Here is a 19,206-nt window from a genome sequence, read left to right on the forward strand (position 1 = left end):
GAGCATTGTGCCTCGAAAAGTGATACGTTTTCCATGGTGAAGGGTTAAAAGAGGACACCACAGCATCTTCTGGAAGTCATTAAGTTACAAAGCCCCAAGAAGATAAAAGTTTCCATTTTCTAAAATGTAAATCAAAAACATATTCATTAGTATTGCAAAACAAACATGCAAATCTTCACCACTTGAAAAGCTCGGCTAAATATGTACAAGGGCTAAACCCAAAAATACATCTGGTCCTCGGTTACAAAACTGGCTTTTTGGGTTTTATCTAAAGAGTTTGTCTGTCTTCCATGGTTGGCTTCTTGGATTATTGCAATTCATAATAAGCCTTTTAGCTAAGGATGAAATAAACAAAGATAAAGTCGATGTCCTAGTTTTAAATGGTCCAGATGGGATGATTTTTCCATATGTTTAACACACCAAATGTTTATTAATCACTACTAGCAGAGCTCAGAGGATTACAGCAGTTTATTGGCCTGGGCAGGGGGATGAAATTTACAGTTTGTATAATCGCCGCACACCTTTTTAATATTCTGTTCCTCTAGGCTTTTCCCTTTGTACTCAACTCAGGTTTGGGTGCGTGCATGAGCTTGGGTGAGTGTGTGGGGTGCATTGTAAGGCCGGGGCCCACAGCCAACTGATCAAGAGAAGGCTTTTGTGCCCAAATTTGGAGACAATATCAGTGGTGAGGAATGTGTTACATCATAACAATGACAATGCGGGCAGGGCTGGCGATGAATGACTCGTTACTCTTTATAGTGATTTACTTAGTGTCTGGCAATCTGTTTTTCATATGATGTTTGTTTCTCATAAACAATTTCAGCATGGGAGAGTATGGTGTCAAGATAACAGACATATCATCCGTCATTGCAGAACATCTATGTGGCCTGCCAAGAAAAGGAGACTCTTTTATCTCTGGCTTCTTACAAGTGCTCATGTTCTGGTGATTGTTTCTCATCAACGTGCTGTTATTGTCTTTTGAAACCTGACCATCACCAGCTCTATTATGCTGTCATTTCCATTTACCGTGAAGGAACCGAAGGCTGCTGAAGGGTCTGCTTGGGGAAGCTGGAAGGGGAAATGCTGAAAGAAAAAGGCTGGGGGCCTTAGGAAGCAGGGCACCAACCAATTTGCCAGGAAAAGAACCTACTCTGATCGTTTCCTGTAATTTTTGGAATAGGAGGATTTGGTCACACATAAAGTACATTACCTCCTTTTTCACAAATGTACCTGACACAAGCATATTTTTCAACTATAAGAGAGATAAAACAGTATTGAGCTTTTTTTTTAAAAAGCCCCACTGTCTTTTTATGTAACAATCAGAAAGCTATTCTGTCAATCTAAGGGAATTCTGACAGAAGACTTCCATATTTGGAGCACCCCTTAAAACTTGGAAAGAGAAAAGAAGGAAGAAAATGTTTCAAAATTTTTTCTTTTAATAGAATTGGTTAGAACAGTGAATTTTGAAAATGTCCTATTAATCATGTTTTTATATTTTTTTTTGGAAAAAGATTTTGAGATGTGGTTTTATATCTCTTACAGACATAAGAATGGATAACCTCCATAAAAATAAGAATAGACAGCTGCAGTCATGGCAATAAGCATCGTTAGCCATTCAAAAAAGGCTTTGAATTTGCCTTGTTGGCAGCTAGTGTAAAAATGATTAAGTTATGCGCAAGTGTCTTCATTTTCTCTCTGATTCTATATTAGGCACCATGCTGTAGCTGTCTATCTTTTGTCCTCTCTGTTCCACTCAAACTGAGTCTCCTTCCTTCCCCTCCTTCTAATTATGTGCTTGGGGACCATTATCATCATCATCATAACTAGCATTTATATGGTATTTTCAGGTTTGCAAAGCACTTTATAGATATTATCTCATTTTATCCTCACAACAACACTGAAAGATAGTTACTATTATCTCCATTTTGTAGATGTGGGAACTAGGCAGAGAGAGGTTAAATGACTTGCCTGGAGTCACTCAATTAATAGTATATAAAGCAAGATTTGAATGAATTCAGATTTCTCAGACTCAAGCTGCCTCATCTTCAAAAAGGTTAATTGAAAAAAAGTATATACTTTTGCATCCTACCTGGATGAATTAAAGATGTATTTCGTACTTAAAGTGTCAACTGTACCTTTTAATGATATTCCACGAGACTAGAAGATGGCAAGTGATCTTGCCATCAGTGACGAAAATAATAACAACAATAACTAACATTGATTTTTGGTTTTAATGAGTGCAAAGCAGTATAAATAACATCTATTTTGAGCCTCACAATGATTCTCGAAGACTTTAAGTGACTTGCCCTAAATCACAGAACTAGTGAATATGTGAGATGGGATTTGAACTTGCGTCTTCTTGATGAGTGATAGTAAAAGTAACAGTAGCCAACATTGGGTTGGCCACATTGTTCAAATGCCAAACATATATTTACCTAAAAGACTGTTTTATGATGGGTTCACACAAGGCAAGCGCTCACTTGAAGGTCAGAATAAGTGATACAAAGACAACCACAAGATCTCTCTGAAAAATCTTGGAATCTATTGTGAAACATAGGACACAGTGGTACGAGTACAGCCCAGCATGATGTGCCTTCTATGGTCTATGAGCAAAGCGGAATTTCAATAACTCAAAAAGAAATGTGAGATGAGCAAATTTAGAGACATTGCCACTCCAAATGTTCATATGGATTATTTGTGCCAACTTGTGGTAGAGCCATTCAAACTCATATTGGTCTCATCAACCACAGTCAGATAAACTGTATCTTAGCCCACAATATCATGATGTCATTTTGGTCCTCTTCAAGAACAAAAGACAACAACCAATAGCAACAGCAGCAACAACAGCAAATAAAGATGATGATGGTGATGTGGTGGTGGTAGGTGTAATGATAATATGTAATTCTTTAAAGTCTACAAATCACTTTATATTCATTATATCATTTGATAAATTCAATTAAATCATCGAGCATTTTAAATTTTTTTCTTGTTTTCTATTGTGTACAGGACATTGGAATTCACTGAGGAAGATACAAAGACAAACCAAAATGATCCTTGTAGTTAATAAGCTTAAATTCTGTAGTGGGGATACATGCACATAGCTTCTTGAACAAAGCACATGTAAAGTAATTCTAAGTGGATAGAGAATAGAGTGGGAAGCGCATGCTGTAGGAAATGAGAAGAGCTATGCTTAGAAGGAAAGTAGGGCTACAAGGAAAAGGTAGGAAGAAATGCATTTCTGAGATAGAGGATTACCTTTACAGAAGTGAGAAATGGGACATTATCTACAGGTATACTAGTTTGACTGTAATGGAGAGAAAATGAAAGGAAGAAATACAATTTAGGACTAGAAAGGTAGTTGTGAAAGTAGGTTTCAGAGAGTTATAAATGATGGGCTAAAGAATCTGTATTTTATCTTAGAAGTTATAGGGAGTCACTATTTTTGAGTAGGGGAGTGATATCTTCAGATAAATATCAATAAACATTCAAAAGTGTGTGTATTTTCCCACCTGATTTTGCTACCCAAGAAAGGTTGCCATTTCTTAACCATATGTCAGCTTGAACCCAGCGTTCTAGCTAAAGACATAGAGAACACATGAGTACTCCCTTTCTTCAAAAATATACACACATACAAAAAGAAATACTATTCATTTCTGACTCAGATGCACCTGAAGCACCTGTGGGCTGGGAGTTTATAAAATATAGAGAAGACATAGTCTCTGACCCAAATAGGAATACAACATCAGATTTTTCCACCATGGCTTTCTGCTTGGAAAATCTATTTTTCCCCTTAGCAAATAGTGACCAAGCAAGAAATCTCACCACAATTTGCCAGTATTGCCTTTGTGGTTCCTTGAGTTGCCCTGAAGTCCTCTCTGTAGATTCAGAGACCCAGAATAACCCCTTATTTCCCAATTGAATGCGTGATTGACTGTGGCAAGGTTCCACAACAACAAGGACATTGAATGAGGCCATTAGAATAACCAGCTTCAGAATAGCCAAGTGACAATAATAGATAGAAGTGCTGTGCATTCATTCATGCATATCCTAAAACAAACTAGTGTCCTTTGCCAAAAAAAAAAAAAAAAAAAAAAAATTCTCTCCCTCCCAACATGCCTATTTCTGTCAGTGGTACCATGATTTTCCCAGTCATTTAACTCAAAAACTCAAGAGTTAACTTTCAGTCTTCTTTTTTCAATAGGCCTGTTGATTTTTCCTTCAAAATGTCTCTAGCATTCATTTCTTCCTTTCCATTCCTGTTGCTGCTATGCTTATCTAATCCATCACCTCATGCCAGAACTATAGAACAATATCCTAATGGATATATTTCTAGTTTATTACCTATTAAACTTATCCTGAGCCCAACCCCAAAATTTATTTTTTTATAGTGAAAGGGCTGTCTTTATCATGCCATTTTCATATTTAAAAACCTTGAAGTTCCTTATTGCCAACAAGATAAATTCCAAACTCCTTGAGCTGACATATAAGACATTCCTATTTTGATTCACTACCTATCCAATCTAATTTATCTCTCACCATTTTCTCCTCTCTAGCCAGACCTTTCTCCTTACTGTCCCCTGAATGTGACATATCCATTACTCAATCTAACCCCAGAGCAACACAATATAATGGATAGAGAGCTGTTTTCAAAGGCAAGAAAATCTGGGTACAAATCCTATCACTGACACTTGCTGGCTTGTAATCTTGGACAAGTCATCAAATGTTTCAGTGCTCTAGGTATATCTCTAAGTCCATAGGCTTCAGAGGAGGTATTCATTTGTACTGGTGAAAGGAATTCCCTTGGCTATGACTTCTCTATATGAGAAAAGAGAAAACACAAACTAGTTTCTATTTCCCATTCCCTTTGACTGCTCAAATCCTGCCTATCTTTCATGATCTAGCTAAAACTGTATAGCCTTTCCTGATTATACCCTTTACATAAAATATTCCTATCCCTAATCTTTTCATCAATTGTGCATTTAGGTAGGAAGTTATCCATATGTTGCTGTTGTTTCTCCAACTAGATCCTAAGCTCCTAGAGGACAAGCATCCTTAATTTATTGATTATTTTTTGTCATCCCCTCAGTACCTAGTAGAGATTTCTACACATGGTAAGTGTTCAGGAAATAGTAGCTGAATGAACAAATGAATACATAAACAGATGAACCAATTCAGAGAACAATTCTAGAGCTGATAATTAGGCAGTCCTACCACACTGAGGAACTCTGAAGAATAACAATTAATAGACCCTGGCCTGTTTGCCAATGGCATAATATGGTAAGGAATTTCTAAAATACCTAAATAAGGGATTGAAAAATCAGAGCTACAACAAAGATTTATTGCCCAGATTAGGACACTTGGAAATATTGATTTTCAACCTGCTACTAATCCAGCAATGTAATTAAATTTGGAAAGCAAATAAAGCTTTAAAAGCTGCTTTTATCTGTAATTCCTAACTTCCAAATTCTTTCTTTCAGTTTACTACAGGAAAGAATTTTTTAGCCACATCCAAGAGAGTCACTGCAACTATATATAACCGGTCAACAGAGGGGCCTGCACACACACACAGACACACACACACACACACACAGACACACACACACACACACATTGTGTTTGTAGAGTCTTGCTCAGTGCACATGGCAGGCATTTAATAAATTGTTTTGCAAGTGTCAATGTTGAAAAATTATCCATGCATATGTTTTGAAAATAAAAAGCTTTAATAAAAATAAATAAATAAATGTTTTAATTATGCCGATATATTATAATTTCCAAAAAGAATGGAAGCCTCTTGAGGGTCTCAAGGATTTTACATATTCCCATGAAACATTATACCTATATGTCATGAACCTAGGGTCAGTCAGTAAGTCAATAGCTTTTATGAAGGATCATCTCTATGCTAAGGTCTGGGGAGACAAAGAAAGGCAAAAGACAATTCCTGCTTTCAAAGAACTCAAGGTTTAATGGGGAGACAACACCAAAAATGACTGCTTGCAAACAAGCTCCAGACAGGAAAATTGGAGGCAATTAATAAAGAAAAATATTAGCATTAAGAGAGATCAGGAAACGCTTCTCATAGAAAACTAGATTTTAGCTGGATTCCAAAGGAAGCTAAGAAAGCCAGAAGGCAGATATGAGAAGGGAAAGAATTTCAGGCATGGGGTACAGTCAGGAATGAATCTTCTATTCTCTCTCTACAATACAAATGCCTTCCTGCAGGAAATCAAACAGGGGGCTGTGAATATATCTCAGAAGCTCTCTGAGATATAGACATGGCAGTTGCTGCTGTTCTAAATCACTTAAATGGTTTATAATGCTAAATGTTATTACTCCATTGTTGTCTTTTTTATGATAGTTCTACAGAACAATTAAAATATTTTTCATTAGACTCAGGCCTTCTGGCCAGCAAAAGAAAGGACAGAGCCGGGCAATTCCCTGAAAAATTATGTACTTTTGTACAATTGAGGAAAAATAGTTCTAAAAGCTAACTTATCCAGAATGGCTATCTATACTGATTAAACAAATTATCCACATAACAATTCCAATTCTCTACTTATTTTATGTTTCTGTGGTTGTTGTTTAGTCATTTTCCAACTCTTTGTGATCCCATGTGAAGTTTTCTTGGCAGTGATACTAGAATGGTTTGCCATTTCCTTCTCCAGTTCACTTTGTAGATGGAGAAACTGAGGCAAACAGGGTTAAGTAATTTGTCCAGAGCCATACAGCCAGGAAGTATCTTATACACAGGTCCTTTTGCCTCCAGAGCTGACACTAATTACTGCACCACCTAGGTGTCCAATTGAGAGGTAGGTATTATTATTTTCATTTTGTAGATGAAAAAATTAGATTGACAGAGATTAAATGATCTGCCCAGGTTAACACAGCTAAGTCTCTGAGATAGGATTCAAATTCAGCTCTTCCTGACCCCAAGTCCAACACTTTATCTACTATACTTGTAATCATTTGCTGCCTCTTCTGTGTAATTAAATATTCTCTCCTGGTTGCCCCCACTTTGGCAAACATAATTAGGGGGACTGTGAGCTTCATATGCCTGATATTCTTTTTAGGTTATCCTGTTATGTCTCTACTGCCTAAAAGGTTCCCCAGGAAAAGTACAACAAGACATGAGAACATTCTCTGAGCCAGTCCTGCATTCTAAGGACCCCATGCCAGGTGACAGGGAAATATAGTTATTCAGGGGTTAGATACCATGGCAACCTTAGTGAGTCAATTGAAATGAAAAAGTCTAAAGTTATCCTCAGTGGATCGCTCCTGAGTAACAAGCTTCATTTTCTCTCCCAGAGTTTCATATTTGCATACATGGCAACCCTCATGGTCAGTAGTTTGTAGTTTTTCCAGCAAGACTCTCAATGTGTATGCGAAATGCTTTCCAATAAGACTGGCTAAGATGTAACATGAAAATTCTAATTTGTGTGCAAACACTTTGCAGTTTCGGCCTAGCTGAGCCCTTTCCTCCAAAGCTTTGATTAGCTTGGTAACCAAAGTGATGTGGGTTTGACACGTATAAGCTTTAGCAGCAGAGGAGTATACTTAACACTCCATGGCTAGAGAGTTGAGAAGGGGGCTCAGGGCAGGGAGAGTGAATATGATGAAGAGTAAGAACAACCAGAAAGCAAATGTTTCCCATCAATAACGCTTTATGATGCTTAACAGGAAAGAAGTGAGGTCTAATGAGAGAGAGGTGTGTGCTCAGGTTTGGGATTTAGGTGGTGACAGATTCTTGTAGTGATGGACTGTTTTTGCAGCCATCAACAAGTCCCAGAGCTGCTCTATCCCATTTTCTCCATCCACAGAATAAAAGTTTTGCTTACTAGGAGAGTCAAAAGACTTGTATGTACTTCCCCCAATCCTCCCTGAGCTCTGGAAATGTCCCATCTGAAAAGGTGCCCAATACATTCTGAAGGAGAATGGGCGGGAAAGCTCTATGCAAGCTCAAAGTAATCAAATTCATTGATATACCTCCCTAAGGTGCAGAGAATATTAGAGGCCATTATAGCCACTTCAACTCAATTCAACAAACATTTATACCATCTTTATTACGTGCAGGGATGTGTATTATTTGTTAACCTTCTTGCTGTTTTTCACAAATTACACTGCTTTTTCAAGCATTCACACATGGATTGTTTCATTCATTTAAGTATGAATGTAGAAGAGGTATGAAAGATACAGGGAAAACTAGTAGCACAAAAAGCAGCTAAATGGTACAATGAATAGAGCTTCCAACTTGGAGTCAGGAAGACCTGAATTCAAAACTAACTTCAGATACTTCTTAGCTAAGCAAGCCACTTAACCCTGTTTTCCTCAGTTTTCTCATCTGTAAAATGAGCAGGAGAAGCTCAAAGTCGTTAGCCAGTTGTTGGTCCCAGGCAGGGAGTGTATCATCCCCAATGGGTCCAAGCACTGAGTCACCATGTCTCTAAAACTCTGGGTATATGCTCCCAGTGATGGCCTTTATAAGTCAACTGACAACCATATTATGATATTATTATAAGATTCCCATCCTATAAACCACTCCAGTATCTTTGACAAGAAAAAACCTGAATGGGGTCATGAAGAGTCAATAATGACTGCACAACAACAATGAAAAATTCAAACGAAAAAAGCCTCTTTTCTCGGCAATTCAGTGATTGAAGACAATTCCAATAGATTTGGGATAGCAAATGCCATCTTCATCCAGAGAGAGAACTAGGAAGACTGAATATGAATTGAAGCATAGTATTTTCACCTTTTTATTTGTTTGTTTTTTTCTTTCTTATGGTCTTTTTCCTTTTGGTTTTATTTTTCTTGCACACTATGACAAATATGGAAATAGCTTTAAAAGGACTATATATGTTTAACCTATATCAGATAGTTTGCTATCTTGGGAAAGGGAAATATAAGGAAGGGAAAAATTTTGGAACACAAAGTCTTACAAAAATGAAGGTCGAACCCTACCTTATGTATTTGGAAAGAAAAGCACTTTTGAGGGAAAAAATTTTGCTAATCAGTTTAAAAAAAAAAAAAAAAAAGAAAGGTCTCTTTTAACTGGTGAGAAAGGGAAGATGTAGCATTTGAGATGGAAGATTTCAACAGGTGTAAAAGGTAGGGGTTGGGATGAGAAGTGTATAATGATGTCATAATTTGGGTCTTAATTGACTTATAAAGGCCATCAGTGGGAGCATACACCCAGAGTTCAGAGACATGGTGACTCAGTGCTTGTGTCCTTTGGAGATGATATACTCCCTGCCTGCTTCTGGCCATATGGTGACTCAGTGTTGAAAGGGCTTAAAGCTTTGGGATGATGATGACATAGTCTCCTCATTGGTCACTGAGCAAAGAGACTTAATGACTCAGTAGACATTTAAAAGGGAGTGTCCTGATTGTCAAGCTGCTGACCCTCTGCATGCAAACTATGTCAACTGTTCCAAGCTCAGCCAAAAGGACACTATGCAAATCTGGTATACTCGGAAATGCCTGAAGCTAGGTTGGAAGTTACTTCTTCTGTGTTTCCTGATTTTAGGTGAATGAAAATCTGCCCCAGGATGACAATGTCTAGAGCTGAAGTTCAGCAGATTCTAAAGTCCTGAGTTCCACTGGTCAGAGATGACTGGTGGTCCGAGTGTCTCAGGATTCTTGGAAAAGACAAACAGCAACTAGTAGCTGTTCCCAAGACTGCCAGAAATCATGGCCCAGGAATTGTTAGAGCAAGGCAGAGTCAAGATTAATTGTGAAATGCCTAATCAGCAGATTGACAAATTGCCTTGTGTTCTGATGACGTTTGCTATCAACCTCCCAAAAAGAACAAAATAGTAGTCACAAATTAACTGAATCTTATTTTAAATTGTTTTGTCAGTGTTCACAATGAGTTTTTTGTGTTCATTAAGCATTAGGTGATAGTGTTCTAGACCTGGAATCATAAAGTAGCTGAGTTCAAATCCTGCCTCAGACTCTTGTTAGATATGTGATCCTTGGCAACTCAACAGCTGTCTGACTCAGTTTCCTTATCTGTAAATTGTAGATAATAGCATCTACCTCCCAAAATTGTTGTGAGATTATTATCAAATGAGATTAATATTGCCAAAGCACTATACAAACTATTTTGTTGTTCAGTCATTTCAGTTATATCTGATTCTTCATGACCCCACTTGGGATTTTCTTGGCAAAGATATTGAAGGGATTTGCATGTTCTTCTTTGGCTCATTTTACAAATGAGGAAACTGAGAAAAAGAGGATTAAGTGACTTGACCAAGGTCACACAGCTAGTAAGCATTTCAGGAAGGTTGAGTCTTCCTGAATTCTACCCACTGAACCACTTAAATGTCCTTTTATAAGCCTTAAAGCAAAATATAAATGTCATTACTATTTCTTTTATGTGTAAGAAATACTTATCCAGATCTTTTTTTTACCTTCAGTACCTTTTTATTCTTAAATAAACTATGTCAACTGTTCCAAGTTCAGCCATCAGGAGACTATGCAAATCTGATTTACTCAGGATGTCCGAATGTAGATTGGCGTTACTTCTATATTTGTTCTTCCTGGATTTTAGGTGAATGAATATCTATTCTAAAATGATAATGTCCAGAGTTGACATGAACCAACACCTAAGATTTGTATAATCTATCCCCAGGCACTAGGATAGGGATTTAACTGGGTGAAACAAATGTAAGAATCCTTTAGAATCCAGTCCCAAAGCTGCCTTAGACACTCTCCAGGGTATAAATTCTCATTCCTGATTTTAGGTGAATGAAAATCTGCCCCAGGATGGCAATGTCTTTACTTAAGGACTTACCGGTCCATTTCAAGCATACACAGAGTTTTCAAAAGGGAAAAGAATGTAGAAACATTGTAAAAAGATAAATAGTTTAAAGTAGATGAAATATAAAGTGAAAAAAGGAAAACTGTGAAGGAAACTCAAAAGGTCAGAGCCCTGTTTAGATGGCTTTAAATGCCAGGTTAAGAATAGCTAAGATTCATATAGTACTAGAAGATTTACAAGTCATTTTTATTCTCATAACCATCCTGAAAGATAAATGGTATTGATAATCCCATTTTACAGATGAGGAAACTGAGGCACGCTTGTACAGAATCATATAGCTGGTAAGTTTTGGAGAAGATTTTTACCTCAAGTCTTCCTGATTCCAAGTCTAGGATTCTACATGGCTGAACAAAGATTATTTTATAATAGGGATTCGAATGAGAATTTTTGAACAAAGACTAATGTAATCAATTCTATGCACTAAGAAGATTATTCTGGAAATGAAGAATGAAATAGAAAAGCAAGAAAAGACTGAAGGCAGTGGAAAATATGGAAAGGCTTACCTAAACTAAACAGAACCAAAAGAACATTGTAAACAATAATAGGAAGATTATTTGAGGATCAATTGTGATGGACTAGTCTCTTTTAGTCTAGGGAATCCAAGACAATTCCAATAGACTTATGGAAAATGTCATCTGCATTCATAGAGAAAACCATGGAGACCTAATATGGATCAATTTATAGTATTACCATCTTTTGTTGTTTGTTGGTTTACCTTTTATTCTGTTTTTTTTTTCCCTTTTGGTCTGATTTTTCTTGCACAACATGACAAAATATGGAAATATGTTTTTAAAAAAAAGATTATATATCTTTAGCCTATATTGCATTGCTTGCTATCATGGAGAAGGGGAAAGGAGGATGGGAGAAAAAAAATTGTAACAGTTTTACAAAAATGAATGTTGAAAACAGACAGGGCAGCTAGGTGGTGCAGTAGATAGAGCACTAAACCTGAAATTAGGAAGACCAAGTTCAAATCTGCTCTCAGACACTTAACACTTCCTAGCTGTGTGACCCTGGGCAGATCACTTAACCCCAATTGCCTCAGCAAAAAAGAAAAAAAAGAAAGAAAGAAGAAAACTATCTTCACTTGTATTTAGAAAAATAAAATACTATTGAGGGGAAAAAAAGGTTAAAGGAAAGGAAATCAACTTGCATGATTGTTATAAACAATAAAATTAAAGGTATGTTATCCTCCAGATTATATCTGAGAAAGGATAACTGTAGTGTAGAGCCTTAGAAAAGTCTAGACACTATGAGATGGAATTAGGGGAAGACGGCAATCCCTATGAGACTGGGGATCATTTTTCCTGAGTGACAGAACAATGGATTTTGGCCCATACTGTGCCCTTTCTAAGTCATTTAAAATGATTAATACAGAATTGCTTAATTCTCTCTGTCACTCTCCCACACCCCATCTCTCTGTCCATCTCTCTTTGGATCTCCATCTCTTTGCCACTCTGTGTGTCTCTGACGCTCTTTCTCCCTCTCCCCTCTATTTTTTCTGCCTTCCTCTTTCCCTCCCTCTCTCTTTATATCTTTGCTTGTGTCTCTTTATCTGCATGTATATTTCTTTGTTTCTCCGTGTCTGCTTCTCTCTGTCTCTATCTGTCTTTCCATCTCTCTGAATTTCTGTCTCTACCCCCCCATCTATCTCCTTCTCTCACTCTTTATCTCTCTTTTCTCTCTGTGTCTTTTTGTCTATCTCTGGCTCTCTCTATGTCTCTGTGTGTGTCTCTGTCTGTGTGTGTCTGTCTGTCTGTCTCTCCTTCACACACACACATGCACGTGCACATGTGTGCACACACCCGTATTTTTGAAAACAAAAGAATTAGATGTCCAAGAAAGATTACTTGAAAATTTTATATTAATCTATGCATGGTTGTTTGCTTCCATGTGTCCTAGGCCTGTTTGGCACCAAGGAGCCTCCTCTCCTGCGGCGAGTCTGGTCGCCAAATATTTTCAGTGGTGCCCAAGTACTGCCCAGCATAAGTCCCACTGCTTTCCATGACTCTTCTATAATGTTTCAATTGTCAGTAGCAATTAGAAGTTACATAATGAACAGCAAAACTTGGATACAAAAGCAATTTGCTATTCGGAATGTTACAGGCAAACAGAAGTGCTGCTGAAGAATTTCCATCACCAAATAAGGATTGCTGCTCAGCAACTACTTTGTGAAATCTACTTTTTGTGAAACAGCATGGAAAACAAAGGATAAACAAAAAAGAAATAAAAAAAGGCAAAAGAGAGTGAAAGCACAGTCCCATCCCAAGTATTCCAAATACAAACTCCACTATTTGACATATAAGCTCTTTATAAACTAGCTGTAACTTAGGAAGGAAGGAAAGAAGGAAGGAAAGAAGGAAGGAAAGAAGGAAGGAAGGAAGGAAGGAAGGAAGGAAGGAAGGAAGGAAGGAAAAGAAAGAAGGAAAGGAGAGAGGGAGGGAAGGGAGGGAAGAAGAGTGTGCGTATGACAGTAAATGCTATTATTATCCCATTTTACAGTTGATTAAACTGAAACAGACAGAAGTTAAATCATTTTCCCAAGATACAATAAATATCTAGATCAGATTTTAAACCCAGGTCTCCCAAACTTCATGAAATTCTATCCACTGTACTACTTAGCTGTCCTTGGAATACTTTTCTTCTATATTTTCATCTCTCAAAAACCCTTAGTTTCTTTCAAAGTTGAATTCAAACACTACCTCTTATATGATCCAACCGTATTTCTCATGCTTCTTCCCCAAACCCTGAGACGATCTTGAATTTGTTTTACATACATTTTTCATATGTTTATCTATATTTGTGATGTTTCCCCCATTAGAAGGTAAGCTCCTTAGAAGCAGAAATTGTTCTTATCCTGGCACTCCCAGGACCTAGAATGATGAGCAACATAGGAAAGGCAATGTGAAGCAATTAAGTGATGGATCTCAGTTTCTTCAAAAATTACAAATTCTCTTAGCCATAGGAGATAGGTCCCATCACCCAAGTTTATAAATTCAATTTTGTCCTTGATATTTGTGTCTCTTATTCAGGTCTCATATCTGATAAGTTACCAAAAATGGATTTCTCTTTCCACGGCCTCTCTCACATAGGACCCCTCCTCTCTATTCATGCAGCCATCTTGGATCAGAGTATCATACCCTTTCATCTGGACTATTACAATGGCTCCTAACTGGTCTAGCCACCTCAATTCTCTTCACATTCTAATTCATCTTCTATACTCCTCCCAAAGTGATTTCCCATAAATATAAATGTGACTAGGTCACTTCCCTACTCAATAAATCCCAGCAGTTCCCTACTACCTATAGGATAAAAATGTAAATTTTTCTCCTGGATCTTTTTTTTTTTTTAAGACACTCAAAGTTTAGTGACTTGCACAGGGTGATACAACTAGTAAGTATCTGAGTCCAGATTTGAACCAATAAAGTTGAGCCTTCCTGACTTCAGGACAGTCCTCTACCTACTGTGCCACTTACTTTCTTAATTCTAGGTAATCAAAAAACAACAAATCAAGCCACTATTTGTAGAGTTTGCCAATTTCCAAAGTTCAAATGCTCACACTGAAAATTTAACAGCTGGCTGTCTTGAGCCTAAATGGTTTGACTCCTGGATACTACAGGATATCTATCAGTATTTACTGCACTAGAAATTAAAATGTATTTTTTAAATGATGGATTCGTTTTTATATAACAATAACAAATCCATTACATGTTCACATAAATATTTTATTAAAAATAATTCTGCTTTCCAAAACCAAAAAGAATCAGTAAGAAAAATGGAATGGTTTTACCTAGTTTTACAATATCTGTCATAATAGAAAACAGTTGTATTCTCATATCTGCTTTTACATTCAATTGATTATAATGTGTTGTTTTGGTGTAAGTATATGAAAATAAATTTTGCTTCACACAGATATATAGTTGGGAAAAGGGAAAATACAGCAATAGAGAAACCGTATCTTATTTTTGTTTTATAATTTATTTGGTCTCATAACTATTTGAAAATAATTCTATGAAAATTTTGACTTTGTAGACTCCTTGAAAGTCTTGAGGACTCACATGGGTCATTGTACAACAATTAGAATTGGTGATCTCTAAAGTCCCATCACCTTTGAATATTTTATTCCAAATCAACAATTATGTACTTAAATGGTTATTTTTGGTCATAATGCACTTGACTCTTATCATGTTTGGAGATTCATGCATCTAACTAATGAATGGTACAGAGAACAAATATTGTTCATTTTAGAGGAGGGGTTAATCACCAAGGAAATCAGAAAGATCTCATGTTGGAGATAAGATTTAGTTTGGGCTTTGAAGGAAGGGTAAAAATTATATATGAAGAAAAAAAAGAGCTCTTCATGGAGTTTGGCAACATGATAAATTGGGCTTGCATCAACAATTTTATCCTCTCAGGAGCCTTTACTAAGTGCCTACAGTATACTAGGCACTGGGGACAAATAATAAATAAACTATCTTTACTCTCAAGGAGATTACCTTTTAATGGCAGAGATAAGTGTTCACTTAAACATGTACATACAAAGAAACTATTAAACTATTAAATACAGATACTACTATAGAGATTAGTCAATATTCTCTATGTAAACTTAGTCTATGTCTAGGATGATATACAATAATATATATGCTTATATATATATGAGAATATATGCATATATAGAGAATTCTTCCTCTTCATTTCTGGTTTTAACTTTTTATGATCTTCCATGTATTTTCTCTGTTTATTAATGGTAGCAATAACTGACATTTATATTGTACTTTATAATTTACAAAAGTTTTGCATACATTATCTCATTTGAACCTCATAATAATTCTAAGGTGGGCACTATAAATCAATCAGTCACCAAGCATTTATTAAGCACCTACTATGTATTAGGAACTAAATTAATCCCTGAGGAAACAAAGGTCATAATGAAATTTTGCCTTCAAAGAGGCAAACAAGTGACTTGCTCAAGATCACAAAGTCAATATATGTCTGAGGTTGAATTTGAATTCAGGTCTTCTAGCTCCAGAGCTCTATTCAAAAATAGTAGAGACAATATGTTCAAATCTAAACTCTTTGAAACAACAGATTGTTTTATTCTCTATATATCTAGTACCTAACATAGTAAGCACTTAAAATAAGCTTTTTGATTGACTGATATACACATAAAAGTATATATATTTATATATAGATACATAACATATATATATATCACGTTATATCACATAAATATATATATATATATATATATATATATATATATATATATATATATATAACACATGTGTGTTATAAACCAAATAAACACAAGGGAATTTGGAAGAGAACCTTTAGAAGCTGAAAGGTTTCGGTACAAAGTAGTTTGAACTGAGCTTTGAAGGAATCTAAGGAAAAAGAACGCATTCTAGGTGTGTAGTGGGTTTTATTATGATCATTTTACAAATAATAAGACTCCGATTCAAAGAAATTAAATGACTTTGACAAGACCACACCGTGAGTGTCACCCGTAGCACTTTCTGCACCCTGTTGTCTCGTTGTCCAGCAACCTTGGCTGATACAAATTCTCCGGCCTCTTCCTCTTCCTGCCCTCCTACGTCACGGAAAGGATGATTATTTTCTCTCCAGCTGAACCTCGCTGGTTTTGGTTACAGCACACCAGAGCAGCCTGCCTGTCTCCTGCCATATTTCCCAGCCAGAAACCTGGCTTGCGATAGCATTTCTGAGTCTGCTTCCTCGGGTTCTTAATACATTCCTTCAGCCTTTCGATAATGGATCACCATGTGGTAGGGTGAAACTGACCTCAGTTTGGTGACCTCAATTCAGCTTGGAGATCTCCTGCCATGCATTAGCGGAGAGTTCGGTGGTGGCTCCAGCTTAGAGAGGGCGTGAACACAAATGAGTTCCACTCTGTCTCTCCAAGCAATAACAATTCACAATAGAACTTATACAATGCTCTGAGGAGTAATTGAGCCAGCCAGGGATTATAAGAACTCTTCATACACAGCACAATGAGGGCAAGATTTATTAGGGAGAAAGGCAGATTTATTAGGGGGAATACACAGCTGAAGAGGGAATTGTTAAGCAAGCAAACGGAATGAATACACAGACGGTTACCCAAGACAGTTTCCATGCTTCCCAGGACTCCTGGCCCGCCTTCTCCGTTTCCAAAGTAGTAGAGTCCCTCAGAACATGACACAAGAGAGCTTCCTGTTCAGGGTCTGTCCTCCTAGAAGAAATCCGTGGTTCTTAGGCCTGCGGTTGACATCATGGGTGGGTGCTTCATCCAGGGACAGTCTTAAATAAAAATCGAAAGGGAGAGAGCCAGAAGTAAAGGAGAAACCACTCATCTTTGGCAAGCTCTCAACTGGCCAGCTCTGAATTTTCACCTGGGTCTGATAACTCTCCTGATTTGCTCCCCCCCCAAAAAAAATGCTCAATGCTACTTCATCACCATAATAAGTAGATGTAGATCCAAAGTACTAGACTAAGCAGGTCTCTACTCTTGATCCTAGTGCTGAATGAAAGCAATGAGGATGTGAGCACTACGTTTACAATGCAAGACAGATGATGGAAATGCAGACAAATGAAAGAACATCCAGTTTCAGTTCAATGCAATGCAATAAGTTACATGTTTGAAAGATTGAAAAGAAAGAGTGGGGAAGGAAGGAAGGAAGGAAGGAAGGAAGGAAGGAAGGAAGGAAGGAAGGAAGGAAGGAAGGAAGGAAGGAAGGAAGGAAGGAAGGAAGGAAGGAAGGAAGGAAGGAAGGAAGGAAGGAGGAAGCAGCTAAAGTGCTAGATCTGCAATCAGGAAGACCAGAGTTCAGGTGTGACCTCAGTCATTTACTGGCTGTGTGATACTGAGCAAGAATTGTTTCTACTTCTTAGACTTGTTTGAGGATTAAATGAGATAATATTTCTAAAGTATAAGCACAATGCCTGAGATGAAGTAGACTTTTAATAAATGTTTATTGTTTCCTTCTCTACACTAAAGGTGCTTACTTTCTACTAAAAAGATAAATTAATACAGTATATATTCAAGGTTAACATAAAATAATTTTGGAGAAGAGAAAGAGGAGGAATATTTGAGAGGAGTCAGGGAAAAACTATTTAAAGAAAAGATATTTTAACCAAGCTTTGAAGAGGACATAAAATTACTAAAAGATGGGAATGAGGAGGAAGAGCATTTTGGACATGGGATTATCTTATAAAATATCAGAGGAGGAAGGAAATAGAATATTTCCATTCAATGACATCACAAATGGTAAAATAATTTAATGTTAATATAATGGTGAAGGTTTCAAATTCAGTATCAGCTAGTGGGAATAGCTAGGTGGCACAGTGAATAAAGCACTGACTGGACCTGGAGTCAGGAAGAGCTGAATTCAGCTCCCTTCAGACACTCCCTAGCTGTGTGACCCTGGGCAAGTCACTCAGTCCTATTTGTTTCAATTTCCTCCTTTGTAAAATGAGCCAGAAAACAAAGTGGCAAACTCCTCCAATATCTCTGCCAAAAATAAACAAAACTCAAGTGGGATCACAGTAAGCCATAACTGAAACAACTAAACAAAATCTGCCAGTGAATAGATAAGTGACCCAAAAGTATTAATCATAATTCTCAAAAAGAGAATTACAAACTTAACAACTATATAAAATATTGCTCCAAAACACGATTAAGAAGAATGCAAATTAAAGCAATTCTGTTTTGCCTCATACCTAAGATCTATCATACTATCATACTATCATACTATCAAAGATAACAAAAAGATGGAACTACTTGATGCTAGAAGGACTAGAAAGATATAAGCAAAATTGGAAGAGCTGTAAAGTAGTCACACCATTCTGGAAAACAATTTGGAATTGTGCTAATAAAATGAAATGATCAAGATGTCGATAACCTCTGACACAGAGATCCCACAGCTTGACCGGATACTGCAAAGATGTCTGATAAAAAGAAAAGTTCCATATGCACCAAATTAGCCAATAGCAACACCTACTGTAGTAACAAAGAACTGGAAGTAGACTCAGTGTCAGCATGGGTAAAAGTGGATTTCATGGGCCAGTGAATGGTAAAGAAGTAGAGGTTATTACATGCTTACATAGGGTGGGGTTGAAAGGAACTCACGAACACCTCCTAAGACTATGTCTTTCCCACAGATATCTTACTAAAAAAAAAAAAAAAAAACCCTGAAGGGCAGATAGGGGACAGGTACAATGTTCATCTTTGTCTTTTAGCCACACCCAAGAACTTGGAGAAAAGTTACTGTCAGTTGTCTCATCTGCAAATACAAAGGACAAAGCAACAGAGTGAGAAACAAAGATGCAGGATATTAAAGGGAGGAACACTGGGAAAGGTAACTTCAAGACTAGGATTGGCATCCAACTCATGTAAC

This window comes from Sarcophilus harrisii, chromosome 1 (genome assembly GCF_902635505.1).
Source record: "Sarcophilus harrisii chromosome 1, mSarHar1.11, whole genome shotgun sequence".
NCBI classification, from domain to species: Eukaryota; Metazoa; Chordata; class Mammalia; order Dasyuromorphia; family Dasyuridae; genus Sarcophilus; species Sarcophilus harrisii.